The sequence below is a fragment of the Bufo bufo genome, chromosome 10 (assembly GCF_905171765.1).
Source record: "Bufo bufo chromosome 10, aBufBuf1.1, whole genome shotgun sequence".
NCBI lineage: Eukaryota > Metazoa > Chordata > Amphibia > Anura > Bufonidae > Bufo > Bufo bufo.
Genome location: NC_053398.1, coordinates 12,053,777 through 12,067,939, shown reverse-complemented (window position 1 = coordinate 12,067,939; position 14,163 = coordinate 12,053,777). Strand labels below are relative to the sequence as shown.

Here is a 14,163-nt window from a genome sequence, read left to right as displayed (position 1 = left end):
CTCAGGACTCCAGGGGACCTGTGGTGGTGGTCTGGTCGCCCAGCTGAATATAATTGTCAGCATCAATCGGTGAGGAGGCGGTGAGGACTTGTTTGGGGGCTTCTTGACTCGATGAGCAGCTCTTAATTATGCTGCACTGTAATCACCTGTACCGCGTACCCGGGGCAGAATATGCGGAGTCGGTGCGGACACGGCTGATTGGCACTTGTGTGCAGGTCAATGCGGCGACTGATAAAATCCATGCTTCAAATCACAGTAAGTGGAGCTGTACCCCCCTGATCATCTGGTAATCACACACACCCGCTAATGCCACTTAACCAACTGAAGAGGGCACAGACCCCACTCATGCCACACTCCAATCAGCTGTGAAGCAAGGTACGGTCAAGAGCAGGAAGAGCGCCACAATGTATCACTCATTTTATACAGTGTAGATTTAAGAGAGTAATTAGAACGCAATGGTAAGTAAGTTGCAAAAGTGTCAGCGCCCCCTACACCTGGATGGTCCACAGACCCCATCCAAAGCAAAACAGGATGTAGCATAACTCAAAAATACTGTTTTGTACCCCCTTATGCAAACATATGAAATTAAATGGTGCCATTCAGGTACCCTACACAAAGGGAAATCCTGCAAATGGGGGGACTAGCAAAACAATGGCAGGCAGCAGTGGGAAAAGACCGGGGCGCAAAGGGGGAAGGTCAGGGGTCAGGGTGACACACAGAGGATCAGCCAATCAGCAGCCAGTATATACAACTTCCTGTTCTGATCCCGATCACTAGAGATTGGTAGCGGGGAAGGAGTCCTGGATGGGCACAAGGAGTAGGTGCCTGGGTACTACTAGGGGTGGAAAGGGCACATCAGCTCAGATTGGTGGCAGCGGGATCGCAGGGGCTTAAAAATAACCAATTTTCCACCATGATATCCAATATCAAGGATTTAACCCATAATTACCATCTGCGTCCTCCATCAATGCAGAGCGCCATTACGGCTCGGCCCATAGAACAGAAAAATATATCCAATTACCGAGCAAGTCAGTAAAATCCTCCTCCATTAAGCAGACAAAGCAGTAAAGCGGCGGCAGCCGGGTCCGTCGGTGTAATTACCGGCCGGCCTCCCATCAGCGGTAATGAAAAGCTTTCAGCCCACAAGGCTGGGGGTGGGGGGTCCATTACACTGCGTTACAGGGCGGCTCAGCGCCTGGTTTTACCAATGGGGGAGGTGTGGTACGGAGGGGGCCTATTCCTGCCAGGGTTGCCCGGTGCCGATGGCAAAACGTGGAGGGTGAAATAGTCAAATGTACGATTATATAGGATAAAATGTACAATCTCATTAATATCCACCTTGTGTTGATGACATTGTAGAATTTTACCCAATAAAGTTTCTGGGGTCACTTGTCCCCCTCCCTGGTGGTCCGGTGTACAGTCACCCCGGTATTCCACTGATCACCCTTGATGGAGGCCCCATGTACCTCTATCCATTCCCATTTTCTGACTGCATTGAAAACAGAAAAGGTTGAGATGTGTCAATATAAAACTAGACAACAAATACCAATATGTAAGAATGTAGCAGAACTGAATTTGTCATTTGGATAATCTGCTCCACACAGTTCTAGATGATGCACCCTGCAGACAACACACTGCGCTATCAGGAGGAGCTGTGCCAAATGACAGACTCAGATCTGCTACATCTGTATTCGGGAGCTACTGTTTTGTCAACTGTATATCCCATTGTGTATGTCTGTACAAGAAATGAACCCTCCAGGACTACTACCCTCACCCCAGGGGCCCGACCCTGACAGCTCCCCTGCTTCAAACGCCGTCAGTGACCCCCGGTGTAACTCAGGCAATAGTTCATAAGGGCAGGTGCAAAGTGCGGGGGACACTCAACCTGGGGATGTGACAGGTGTCACTGACATTGTCTGGGAATTTCCCACACAAAGCCTATTCCCTATATGCAGTATATATACTCAGCATGTGCATGTATATAGTTCTATATGTTCTATGAGAAATCACAGCGCTCCAACCACAATACTGGAAAACCGCTGATTTAGGCTACGGCTACACGACTAATGTCGCGCGACAATTTTTATAATGGCAGTCTATGGTGTCGCACTGCAACATGCAACATCTCAAATGGATTTTTCTGTGACTGTTGCGTCGCAGTCGCAGCATGTTGCGTGTTGCAGTGCGACACCATAGACTGCCATTATAAAAATTGTCGCGCGACATTAGTGCAACAAAATGTTGCGCTACAAATGTTGCAGTGCGGTTGTGCCCAATCTGTCGTCGTGTAGACGTAGCCTCATTCTCAAGTGTCCATAGACATGCGACGTTTCGGCTCCCACCATGCCTGGAAAAAGCTCCAGGTAGGAGCCGAAATGTTGCAGGTCTATGGTCACTTGAGAATAAATCAGCGGTTTTCCAGTATTGTGGTTGGAGCGCTGTGATTTCTTCTAGAATGTATTCCTTTGACCCATGGATCGGGGTCTAAATTGCTCCATATTTGCACTTTGTCAGCTAGAGTGCTGCTATATATATATATACTAGCAGAAGGGTATATTTCATCTATTACATCTAATGTTTGTGTGTGTCATTAAAAGATAACGACAGTTCCCCCCATAATGTGACCTCTACAGCACCCCGCCCCTTTAACAGTGAACTCCACAGTTCCCCACCCCTTAACACTGACCCCCCACCTCAGCCCTTCCCCTTAACTTTGACCTTCACAGCACCCTACTGCCTTGACAGTGACTTCCTCAGAGGCCCACCCCCTTAAGTGACCTCCACAGTGCCCGCCCCTTTAACAATGACCTCCACAGTGTCCGACCCTTTAACAGTGACCTGCACAGCACCCTGCACCTTTAAAGGCCTCTTTCACACAGGCGTCCCGGATTTGCTCCGGATGTGTCCCGGGTGCATTGAGGCAAACCCACGCGAGTGCGCACGCAATTTCAGTAAGTTTTGACCGTGATAGCGTTGTTCAGTTTTTAACGCGCGAGTGCAATGTGTTTTGCACGCGCGTGATAAAAAACTGATTGTGATACCCAGACCCGAACCCGGACTTCTTCACAGAAGTTCAGGTTTGGGTTCGGTGTTGTGAAGATTTTATTATTTTCCCTTATAACATGGTTATAAGGGAAAATAATAGCATTCTGAATACAGAATGCTTAGTAAAATATCCATTGAGGGGTTAAAAAATAAAAATAATTAACTCACCTCATCCACTTGTTCGCGCATCGTCTTCTTTCTTCTTCTTCTTCTTCTTTCAGGACCTTTGATGACGTAATCGCGCTCATCACGTGGTGACGTCAGCGCAGGATCTTCGATCGTCATTCAGCAGGACCTGCGCTGACGTGGTGAGCGCGATTACGTCAAAGGTCCTTTTGAAGGTCCTGAAAGAAGGCGATGCCGGCTGCGCGATCAAGTGGAGGAGGTGAGTTATTTTTATTTCTTTTTTTAACCCCTCAATGGACATTTTACTAAGCATTCTGTATTCAGAATGCTATTATTTTCCTCTATAACCACGGTATAAGAGAAAATAATAAAATGAATAGAACACTTAACCCAAACCCGAACTTCAGTGAAGGAGTCCGGGTACCACATACACATTGCACTCGCGCGGAAAAAACTGAACATCGGAACGCAATCGCAGACAAAACTGACTGCAATTGCGTGCCTACTCGCGCGGATTTCCCGCAATGCACCCTGAACGCATCGGCCCTCACCCGGCCGTGACGCCCGTGTGAAGGGGGCCATATAGTAGTTTTTTTTTTACATGTTGTACGCTCCACTGAAATAAACGGAAACCCTATGAGGAAGAGTCCTGGGGCGAGTGTGGGCTGTTATGTGGCCATTTCTACCAAATACTACCTACCAAGGGGTGTGACGGTGGGAGTCATAAATCGAAAGACATGGCGGACTGTGCATATAGAGCAATTGGACTGAAAATATTAAAGAAATGTAGACAATTTCTTTCATTCTGTTACTTATGAGAAGGGTCACAGAAACGGACTTTAACCCTTTGCAGGACATTGCAATTTTCAAGGAACCCAATTAGCACCCCAAAATAACAGGCACAGAGAGGCTATATTCCATGAATCAATATCTGACCTTTTATTGCCTAAACCATGACCCATCCAATAACCAGGACTCACACAAGACATTAAACAGTCCCAGGAGGCCGAGTGTAACCGGCCTGTATTGATGTGTTATGAGACATGGGGCTTGAAAAGCCTCAACAAGTCCCAATGGAGACTGGATTTTTTGTAAAAGGTTTACAAGATTTAGAAACCATAAACCAACCCAGACTTCTGGTTAAAAAAAAAAATAATAGTCCTAAGAAAAATTATATCATATAGAGATGTAGCAGATCTGAGTTTGTCATTTAAACAGCGGGTATTAAAACTTCTGGCGATTGTTAAGAATCTTAGCTGCCACTAGATGGCGCTTCTTGGAGACATACTTCTATAGCTTCCATTTAATTCAAGTAGATTAGAAAACCAATATTGATACATATATAGTAGTCCTTAAAGGTGATGACAACCATTTCAAGATCTAGGTCACTGGTTAGGGAACTCTCGAGGGAGAAACCTATAAGAAACCTCTGGCTAATGGGGCAGCTCAAGGGGATGTGTCCTTTCTGCAGCAGCTCTCCCAATCACAGCTTAGGGGCATTTCCTTTCTGCAGCAGCTCTCTCCCTATTACAAGTCAGGGGATGTGTCCTTTCTGCAGCAAGAATCCTTAACATAGCTCAAGGGGGGTGTCCTTTCTGCAGCAGCTCTCTCCCTATTACAACTTAGGGGATGTGTCCTTTCTGCTGCAAGAATCCTTATCACAGCTCGAGGGGGGAGTTCTTTCTGCAGCAGCTCTCCCAATCACAGCTTAGGGGGCATTTCCTTTTTGCAGCAGCTCTCTCCCTATTACAACTTAGGGGATGTGTCCTTTCTGCTGGAAGAATCCTTATAATAGCTCAAGGAGGGTGTCCTTTCTGCAGCAGCTCTCTCCCTATTACTACTTAGGGGATGTGTCCTTTCTGCTGAAAGAATCCTTATCACAGCTCAAGGGGGCATTTCCTTTCTGCAGCAGCTCTCCCAATCACAGCTTAGGGGGCATTTCCTTTTTGCAGCAGCTCTCTCCCTATTACAACTTAGGGGATGTGTCCTTTCTGCTGGAAGAATCCTTATAATAGCTCAAGGAGGGTGTCCTTTCTGCAGCAGCTCTCTCCCTATTACTACTTAGGGGATGTGTCCTTTCTGCTGAAAGAATCCTTATCACAGCTCAAGGGGGCATTTCCTTTCTGCAGCAGCTCTCCCAATCACAGCTTAGGGGCATTTCCTTTCTGCAGCAGCTCTCTCCCTATTACAACTTAGGGGATGTGTCCTTTCTGCTGGAAGAATCCTTATCATAGCTCAAGGAGGGTGTCCTTTCTGCAGCAGCTCTCTCCCTATTACTACTTAGGGGATGTGTCCTTTCTGCTGAAAGAATCCTTATCACAGCTCGAGGGGGCATTTCCTTTCTGCAGCAGCTCTCCCAATCACAGCTTAGGGGGCATTTCCTTTTTGCAGCAGCTCTCTCCCTATTACAACTCAGGGGTTGTGTCCTTTCTGCTGCAAGAATCCTCATCACAGCTCGAGGGGGGTGTCCTTTCTGCAGCAGGTTTCTCTTTGTCACTGTGACATCTTCTAACAGCGTGGAGCTGAGCATGTGCCACCCTGCTCACCCAGCTCAGCAGGCATACAGATTAAACACCAGAGGGCGCCATTATAATAAATCTATCAACTGGAGCTTTGTTGTAACACAAGGTAAATGTAAAAAGTAACTAGTTTTTTATGCTGAATTATATTAAAACAACATTTAGGGTTGGCACAGCCCCTTTAAATCTTCGCGATGGAGCGATAAAGGGGCGTCTATTCGGCATAAGCAGTTACAAAATAGCTCTTAGAAGAGACTCACAACGGAAAAAGGTCTCTATCCTTTACATAAGTTTAACATGCAGTCCTATGTAAAATCACCGAGAAGGCACATCATATTGCAATGGCAAAATTAGCTCTACTACATGTGACAGAGTCGGCTCTGCTACATCTGCCTGCGCCTGTCACATTTTGGAATACTGAGGTTGGCATCTATACCGTTAACACGCAGCACTCGGCCCGGTAACGCTCCCAGTCAGAAGCTCAAGCACTTGTCCTCCAAGGGGGAATTAAGTGGAGGGGCTTTTAGCCGTTTGGTACAAAAATAGAAGATACTTTGTTTCCATGGCAATTTATGTAACACACAAAACAAATCTATTACATTTGGCCGCGTGGCCTCTCAGCAAGTCTTAATTGGTATTGTGTAATCACCGAGCAGAGATATCAGACAAATACACAATTTTGGTGATCGGCGGCAAGAAAATATCAAAAATTAAAAGCATTAAGAAATAAACCATGAAAAAGAATCTAAATTATCCAAAATTACTTTTGATTACGAGCAGCTTGAAATTGGAACCTACTGTTTCATGAATAGAATGCCAGATCAACAGTTTAGACTGAAACGCAGCTAGAGCAGTGGGAGAGAGGAGTAGAGACTGTTGAAAGTCCAAATTCTAGTGGCTGAAAGTGGTTGCCTTCCTGCGTCTATGTAGGAGACCAAGACGACTCAGACGGCTGAAGAGTCATCAAACAAGAAGACATCTTGGCAGGTTGTATTTACAGGAGACTTATGGCTCGTCTTAGTTCTGCCATGGGAATTTCAATCCCACCATGTATTTTCAGTTGAACATATTGACAATATAAAAGTGTTGGGACGCTGCTTGGTCCCATTGGTCCTGGTTATGGTGCCCTCAGCTACAGGAGAATTCTGGAGGGGCACCGAGTATAGAGGCCATGACAGCTGCAGAGTTCCTCTTGGGAATGACATGCGTGATCCAGATGTCACTGTCCAACTGTAACCCATCACCTAACATAGAAGGAGAGTGGAGGGACTAAGCTGACCAGTAGAACACATGGGTCAACAGAGGGATATACCCTAAGGACAGCAAGTCAGAGATCAGCCGCTAATACCAGCATGGGGGTGCAGTACAAAGCACTCCGACAAATGCTATTACCAGGCTGATATCGCACTGTTGTATATACATTTAGACTGGTGGTGACAACGCAGGGGTCTCATGTCCTGCCCCCAACACTTCAAAGTAAACTTTAATGTCTGTACTGATCTGTGTTCATGAGGAAGAATATAACTACTATAATACTGCCTCCAATGTACAAGAATATAACTACAATAATACTGCCTCCAATGTAGAAGAATATAACTACTATAATACTGCCTCCAATGTACAAGAATATAACTACTATAATACTGCCTCCTATGTACAAGAATATAACTACTATAATACTGCCTCCAATGTACAAGAATATAACTACAATAATACTGCCTCCAATGTAGAAGAATATAACTACTATAATACTGCTCCTATGTACAAGAATATAACTACTATAATACTGCTCCTATGTACAAGTATATAACTACTATAATACTGCTCCTATGTACAAGAATATAACTACTATAATACTGCCTCCTATGTACAAGAATATAACTACTATAATACTGCCTCCTATGTACAAGTATATAACTACTATAATACTGCTCCTATGTACAGGAATATAACTACTATAATACTGCTCCTATGTACAAGAATATAACTACTATAATACTGTTCCTATGTACAAGAATATAACTACTATAATACTGCTCCTATGTACAAGAATATAACTACTATAATACTGCTCCTATGTACAAGTATATAACTACTATAATACTGCCTCCTATGTACAAGAATATAACTACTATAATACTGCTCCTATGTACAAGAATATAACTACGGTAATACTGCTCCTATGTACAAGAATATAACTACTATAATACTGCCTCCTATATACAAGAATATAACTACTATAATACTGCTCCTATGTACAGGAATATAACTACTATAATACTGCCTCCTATATACAAGAATATAACTACTATAATACTGCTCCTATGTACAAGAATATAACTACGGTAATACTGCTCCTATGTACAGGAATATAACTACTATAATACTGCTCCTATGTACAAGAATATAACTACTATAATACCGCCTCCTATATACAAGAATATAACTACTATAATACTGCCTCCTATATACAAGAATATAACTACTATAATACTGCCTCCTATGTACAAGAATATAACAACTATAATACTGCTCCTATGTACAAGAATATAACTACAATAATACTGCCTTCTATGTACAAGAATAAAACTACTATAATACAGCCTCCAATATACAAGAATCGAACTATTATAATACTGCCTCCTATGTACAAGAATATAACTACTATAATACTGCCTCCTATGTACAAGAATATAACTGCTATAATACTGCTCCTATGTACAAGAATATAACTACTATAATACTGCCACCTATGTAGAAGAATATAACTACTATAATACTGCTCCTATGTACAAGAATATAACTACTATAATACTGCTCCTATGTACAAGAATATAACTACTATAATACTGCCTCCTATGTACAAGAATATAACTACTATAATACTGCTCCTATGTACAAGAATATAACTACTATAATACTGCCTCCTATATACAAGAATATAACTACTATAATACTGCTCCTATGTACAGGAATATAACTACTATAATACTGCCTCCTATATACAAGAATATAACTACTATAATACTGCCTCCTATGTACAAGAATATAACTGCTATAATACTGCTCCTATGTACAAGAATATAACTACTATAATACTGCCACCTATGTAGAAGAATATAACTACTATAATACTGCTCCTATGTACAAGAATATAACTACTATAATACTGCTCCTATGTACAAGAATATAACTACTATAATACTGCCTCCTATGTACAAGAATATAACTACTATAATACTGCTCCTATGTACAAGAATATAACTACTATAATACTGCCTCCTATATACAAGAATATTACTACTATAATACTGCTCCTATGTACAAGAATATAACTACGGTAATACTGCTCCTATGTACAGGAATATAACTACTATAATACTGCCTCCTATATACAAGAATATAACTACAATAATACTGCTCCTATGTACAGGAATATAACTACTATAATACTGCTCCTATGTACAACAATATAACTACTATAATACTGCTCCTATATACAAGAATATAACCACAATAATACAGCTCCTATGTACAAGAATATAACTACTATAATACTGCTCCTATTTACAGGAATATAACTACTATAATACTGCCTCCAATGTACAAGAATATACGGCAACTACTATAATACTGCCTCCTATGTACAAGAATATAACTACTATAAGGCTGCGCTCACACGGGCGAGATTTCCGCACGGGTGCAATGCGGTAGGTGAACGTATTGCACCCGCACTGAATCCCGACCCATTCATTTCTATGGGGATGTTCAGATGAGCGGTGATTTTCACGCATCACTTGTGCGTTGCGTGAAAATCACAGCATGCTCTATATTCTGCGCTTTTAATGCAACGCAGGCCCCATAGAAGTGAATGGGGTTGCGTGAAAATCGCAAGCATCCGCAAGCAAGTGCGGATGCGGTGCAATTTTCACGCACGGTTGCTAGGAGACGATCGGGATGGAGACCCGATCATTATTATTTTCCCTTATAACCATGTTATAAGGGGAAATAATACAATCTACAGAACACCTAACCCAAGCCCGAACTTCTGTGAAGAAGTTCAGGTTTGGGTACCAAACATGCGCGATTCTTCTCACGCGAGTGCAAAACGCATTACAATGTTTTGCACTCGCACGGAAAAATCGCGGGTGTTCCCGCAACGCACCCGCACATTTTCCCGCAACGCCCGTGTGAACCCAGCCTAATACTGCTCCTATGTACAGGAATATAACTACTATAATACTGCCTCCTATGTGCAAGAATATAACTACTATAATACTGCTCCTATGTACAAGAATATAACTACTATAATACTGCTCCTATGTACAAGAATATAACTACTATAATACTGCTCCTATGTACAAGAGTATAACTACTATAATACTGCTCCTATGTACAAGAATATAACTACTATAATACTGCCTCCTATGTGCAAGAATATAACTACTATAATACTGCTCCTATGTACAAGAATATAACTACTATAATACTGCTCCTATGTACAAGAATATAACTACTATAATACTGCTCCTATGTACAAGAATATAACTACTATAATACTGCTCCTATGTACTAGAATATAACTACTATAATACTGCCACCTATGTACAAGAATATACCTACTATAATACTGCTCCTATGTACAAGAATATAACTACTATAATACTGCCTCCTATGTACAAGAATATAACTACTATAATACTGCTCCTATGTACAGGAATATAACTACTATAATACTGCCTCCTATGTACAGGAATATAACTACTATAATACTGCTCCTATGAACAAGAATATAACTACTATAATACTGCTCTTATGTACAGGAATATAACTACTATAATACTGCCTCCTATGTACAGGAATATAACTACTATAATACTGCTCCTATGTACAAGAATATAACTACTATAATACTGCTCCTATGTACAAGAATATAACTACTATAATACTGCTCCTATGTACAGGAATATAACTACTATAATACTGCCTCATATATACAATTATATAACTACTATAATACTGCCTCCTATGTACAAGAATATAACTGCTATAATACTGCCTCCTATGTACAAGAATATAACTACTATAATACTGCTCCTATGTACAAGAATATAACTACTATAATACTGCTCCTATGTACAAGAATATAACTACTATAATACTACTCCTATGTACAAGAATATAACTACTATAATACTGCCCCTATGTACAGGAATATAACTACTATAATACTGCTCCTATGTACAGGAATATAACTACTATAATACTGCCTGCTATGTACAGGAATATAACTACTATAATACTGCTCCTATGTACAAGAATATAACTACTATAATACTGCTCCTATGTACAAGAATATAACTACTATAATACTGCTCCTATGTACAAGAATATAACTACTATAATACTGCCTCCTATGTACAAGAATATAACTACTATAATACTGCTCCTATGTACAAGAATATAACTACTATAATACTGCCTCCTATGTACAAGAATATAACTACTATAATACTGCCTCCTATGTACAAGAATATAACTACTATAATACTGCCTTCTATGTACAAGAATATAGCTACTATAATACTGCCTCCTCTGTACAAGAATATAACTACTATAATACTGCTCCTATGTACAAGAATATAACTACTATAATACTGCTTCCTATCTACAAGAATATAACTACTATAATACTGCTCCTATGTGCAAGAATATAACTACTATAATACTGCTCCTATGTACAAGAAAATAACTGCTATAATACTATTTTGCTTTTATAGTAACATCTTTAATGCAGCTTTGGGTGTGAATGGAGCACAATATATTCTATATGATATGTAGATGTAAGCTGGGGTCCAGTGCAGAGGATACACCCTCTCTCAGTAAACTTTGACCCATTTCTTCCTGTCCCTTCCTATCGTTCAGTGATATTCTTCAACCACAAAGTGAACAGATCCAAATTTTGCAATAATTGGTAAATCCCAGGGCGCGCTGCGGGCGGCGGTATTCCCAGGATGCCCCCGGGTTTACAGCTCACTTCTGCTGACAGCTCTGGATCTGCTGCAGTTTCCATAAACTTTTAATTACCTAATCCATTCTCGTCGTTGTCTTCTGGCCCCCGGTTTGTGACGGGGCCCATCTGTCAGCCGTTAATAAATGCAGAATTCCTCTTTCAGAGTGGCCGGCCTGGTCCTCAATGAGATTATTGCGCTGGTAGAACCTCCCTTATTACATGATCAGGTTTCAGCGTCTTTGCTGGAAGACGACGCCATCTGTGGTCCAGGTCATCCTGGCACTTGGGGAAATCAGAGGCAGCGCTGCGGACCGCCACTGGAGGGACAGTCCCAGCCTTTCCCCTCCCTTTTAAGGCTACTTTCACACTTGTGCGGTATTGAGATCCGGCAGAGGATCTCAATACCGGAATTTAACGGATCCGTTTTGATTTTGCATCCATTCCGTTAAGATGTGTTTGCGCGAAATCACAACGGAAATAAGATCCGTCACTAAATACAATGAAAGTCAATGGTAATGAATCGTCACCCATTGACTTTCAATGTTTTTAATGACAGATCCGTTTTTTTTCCATTTGATTTCAGACAATCACTTCCTGTCACTAAATACATTGCAAGTCAATGGTAATGAAACAGATCAGTTACCATTGACTTACATTGCTTTCAGTGATGGATCCGTTTTTTTTTCCGTTTTTATGACAAAATGCTGACAGAACGGAAGACATCCTGAATAGATCTCTTTCCATTCAGAATGCATTGGGACTAAAAACGGAAACGTTTTTTTCCCGTATTGAGATCCTCTGCCGGATCTCAATGCCGGAAAACCACAACGCAAGTGTGAAACAGGCCTAAAGGGGTTTCTGTGACCTGCATAGGCATGACCTTTCCTCAGGGTATCAGATCGCTGGGGGTTCGACTCCTGGTTCCCCCACCAATCGTGTGGGTGGAGGGGCTGCTGCGCTAGGACGGTGCTGCAGCCTGTTCCTTGGCCCGTGATGTCACGTCCATCGGTCACATGGCTTTTCTGTAGCTCAGTCCCATTCAACAAGTGGCCCCTACAAACACCTGACCAGTCGGGAGTCTGACCCCAAATGATCGGATATTGATCATCTATCCAGAGTAAGGGTCAAAGTATTGAACACCCTATTAGAGTTTTCCAGATCTGGGAAAGCTGGGTGGGTATCGCCCTGCTTCTCCAGGCTTCTCACTGTATAACGAGGCAGATTTGATATTCAGGATTTTAAAGTTGGGTGACCTCGCCAATCGGAGCAGTAAAAGGGCACAGGTATAAACGGATTGATAGTTATGCTGTTTTTAGGATGCAGATGTAGCAGAGCCGAGTTGTCCTTGAGCACAACTATGACTGTCTCATGATGGGTCAGCCGTGAGTTATTACAATACAGAAGAGAAACTGATCAGTCACAAATTCAGCTCTGCTGCATCTGTATCTACTGGCATTTACGAGGTTATTATTAATTAAAGGGACCGTCCTGCTTTAGAAAAATGTGGCTGCTTTCTAACAAAACAGCGCCACCCTTTTCTCAGGTTGTGTATGGTATTGCAGATACACAACCTGTAGACAGGTTTGGCACAGTTTTCTAAAGAAAGTAGTCATGTGTTTCTAATCTTGGACCATCCCTGGATCCCTTGGAAGTAGATGCGTCCTAGCTTTTTGCTCTCGAGAAGATCCAGCTATTGATCTCCGGGCCGTGGAGCAATAGATCAATACGTAATACAAACATCTGGCATCGGGAAGCGTAAAAGCGAACTACCTCACCGCAATCCATAACATGAAGTCATATTGTAATTAACAAGTCTATTACTGAGTATCCCCTCACTCCTCACTAATTACATTGACTCGATGGCTTCTGATCCAAAGTATCTTCTGCTTCTCAATGAGACCCGCAAACCATTAAACCGCAGGATTGGGGGGCTGCTCACCCGGCAGTCTGCTCGTAATCAGGTTAGCGGCCCTTATAGGAACCATTAGAATAATGGGCGGCTTATTGCCATGTTGGCCGCAGATCAACATTTGCAGGCGACAGCCTCGACAATGACAAAAGCAGACAAACAATTCAAAGCTTTTACCGTCTCTGCTCCCTTCACCCGCGCCCGCCCAGCACCCCGGCCTGCCCCGCCACACTGTCCATTATCCGCCCCGCACCCATTTCTCACGGCTTTACATCCGATTTGTCAGCCATAATAAAGACATTTCCACTTCATTTTTAATATTTAGTGACCGAAAAAAATGATGCACGTTCCTCTTTGTATCGGCACATCTGCCCTCCCTGTTCAGCAGGGGGTGTCCTGCTCTGGGGACGTGAGATCGGAGCGGGTGGACCGTGGGCAATTGTTCATCATAATCACAGAGTGGAGCACAAAAAAAACAGCGCATTCTGAAGCTACAGCTCGGTGGTTCTGGTCTTATATCTGGTATTGAGGGGACTGTATTATATCAGTCC

At 42.2% G+C, this 14,163-nt stretch overlaps 1 protein-coding gene across 1 annotated transcript in view; it reads right to left on the bottom strand.

The window, feature by feature from the left end:
- TSPAN18 (tetraspanin 18) overlaps nt 1-14,163 on the bottom strand; it is a 101,058-nt gene that overhangs the window by 6,027 nt on the left and 80,868 nt on the right.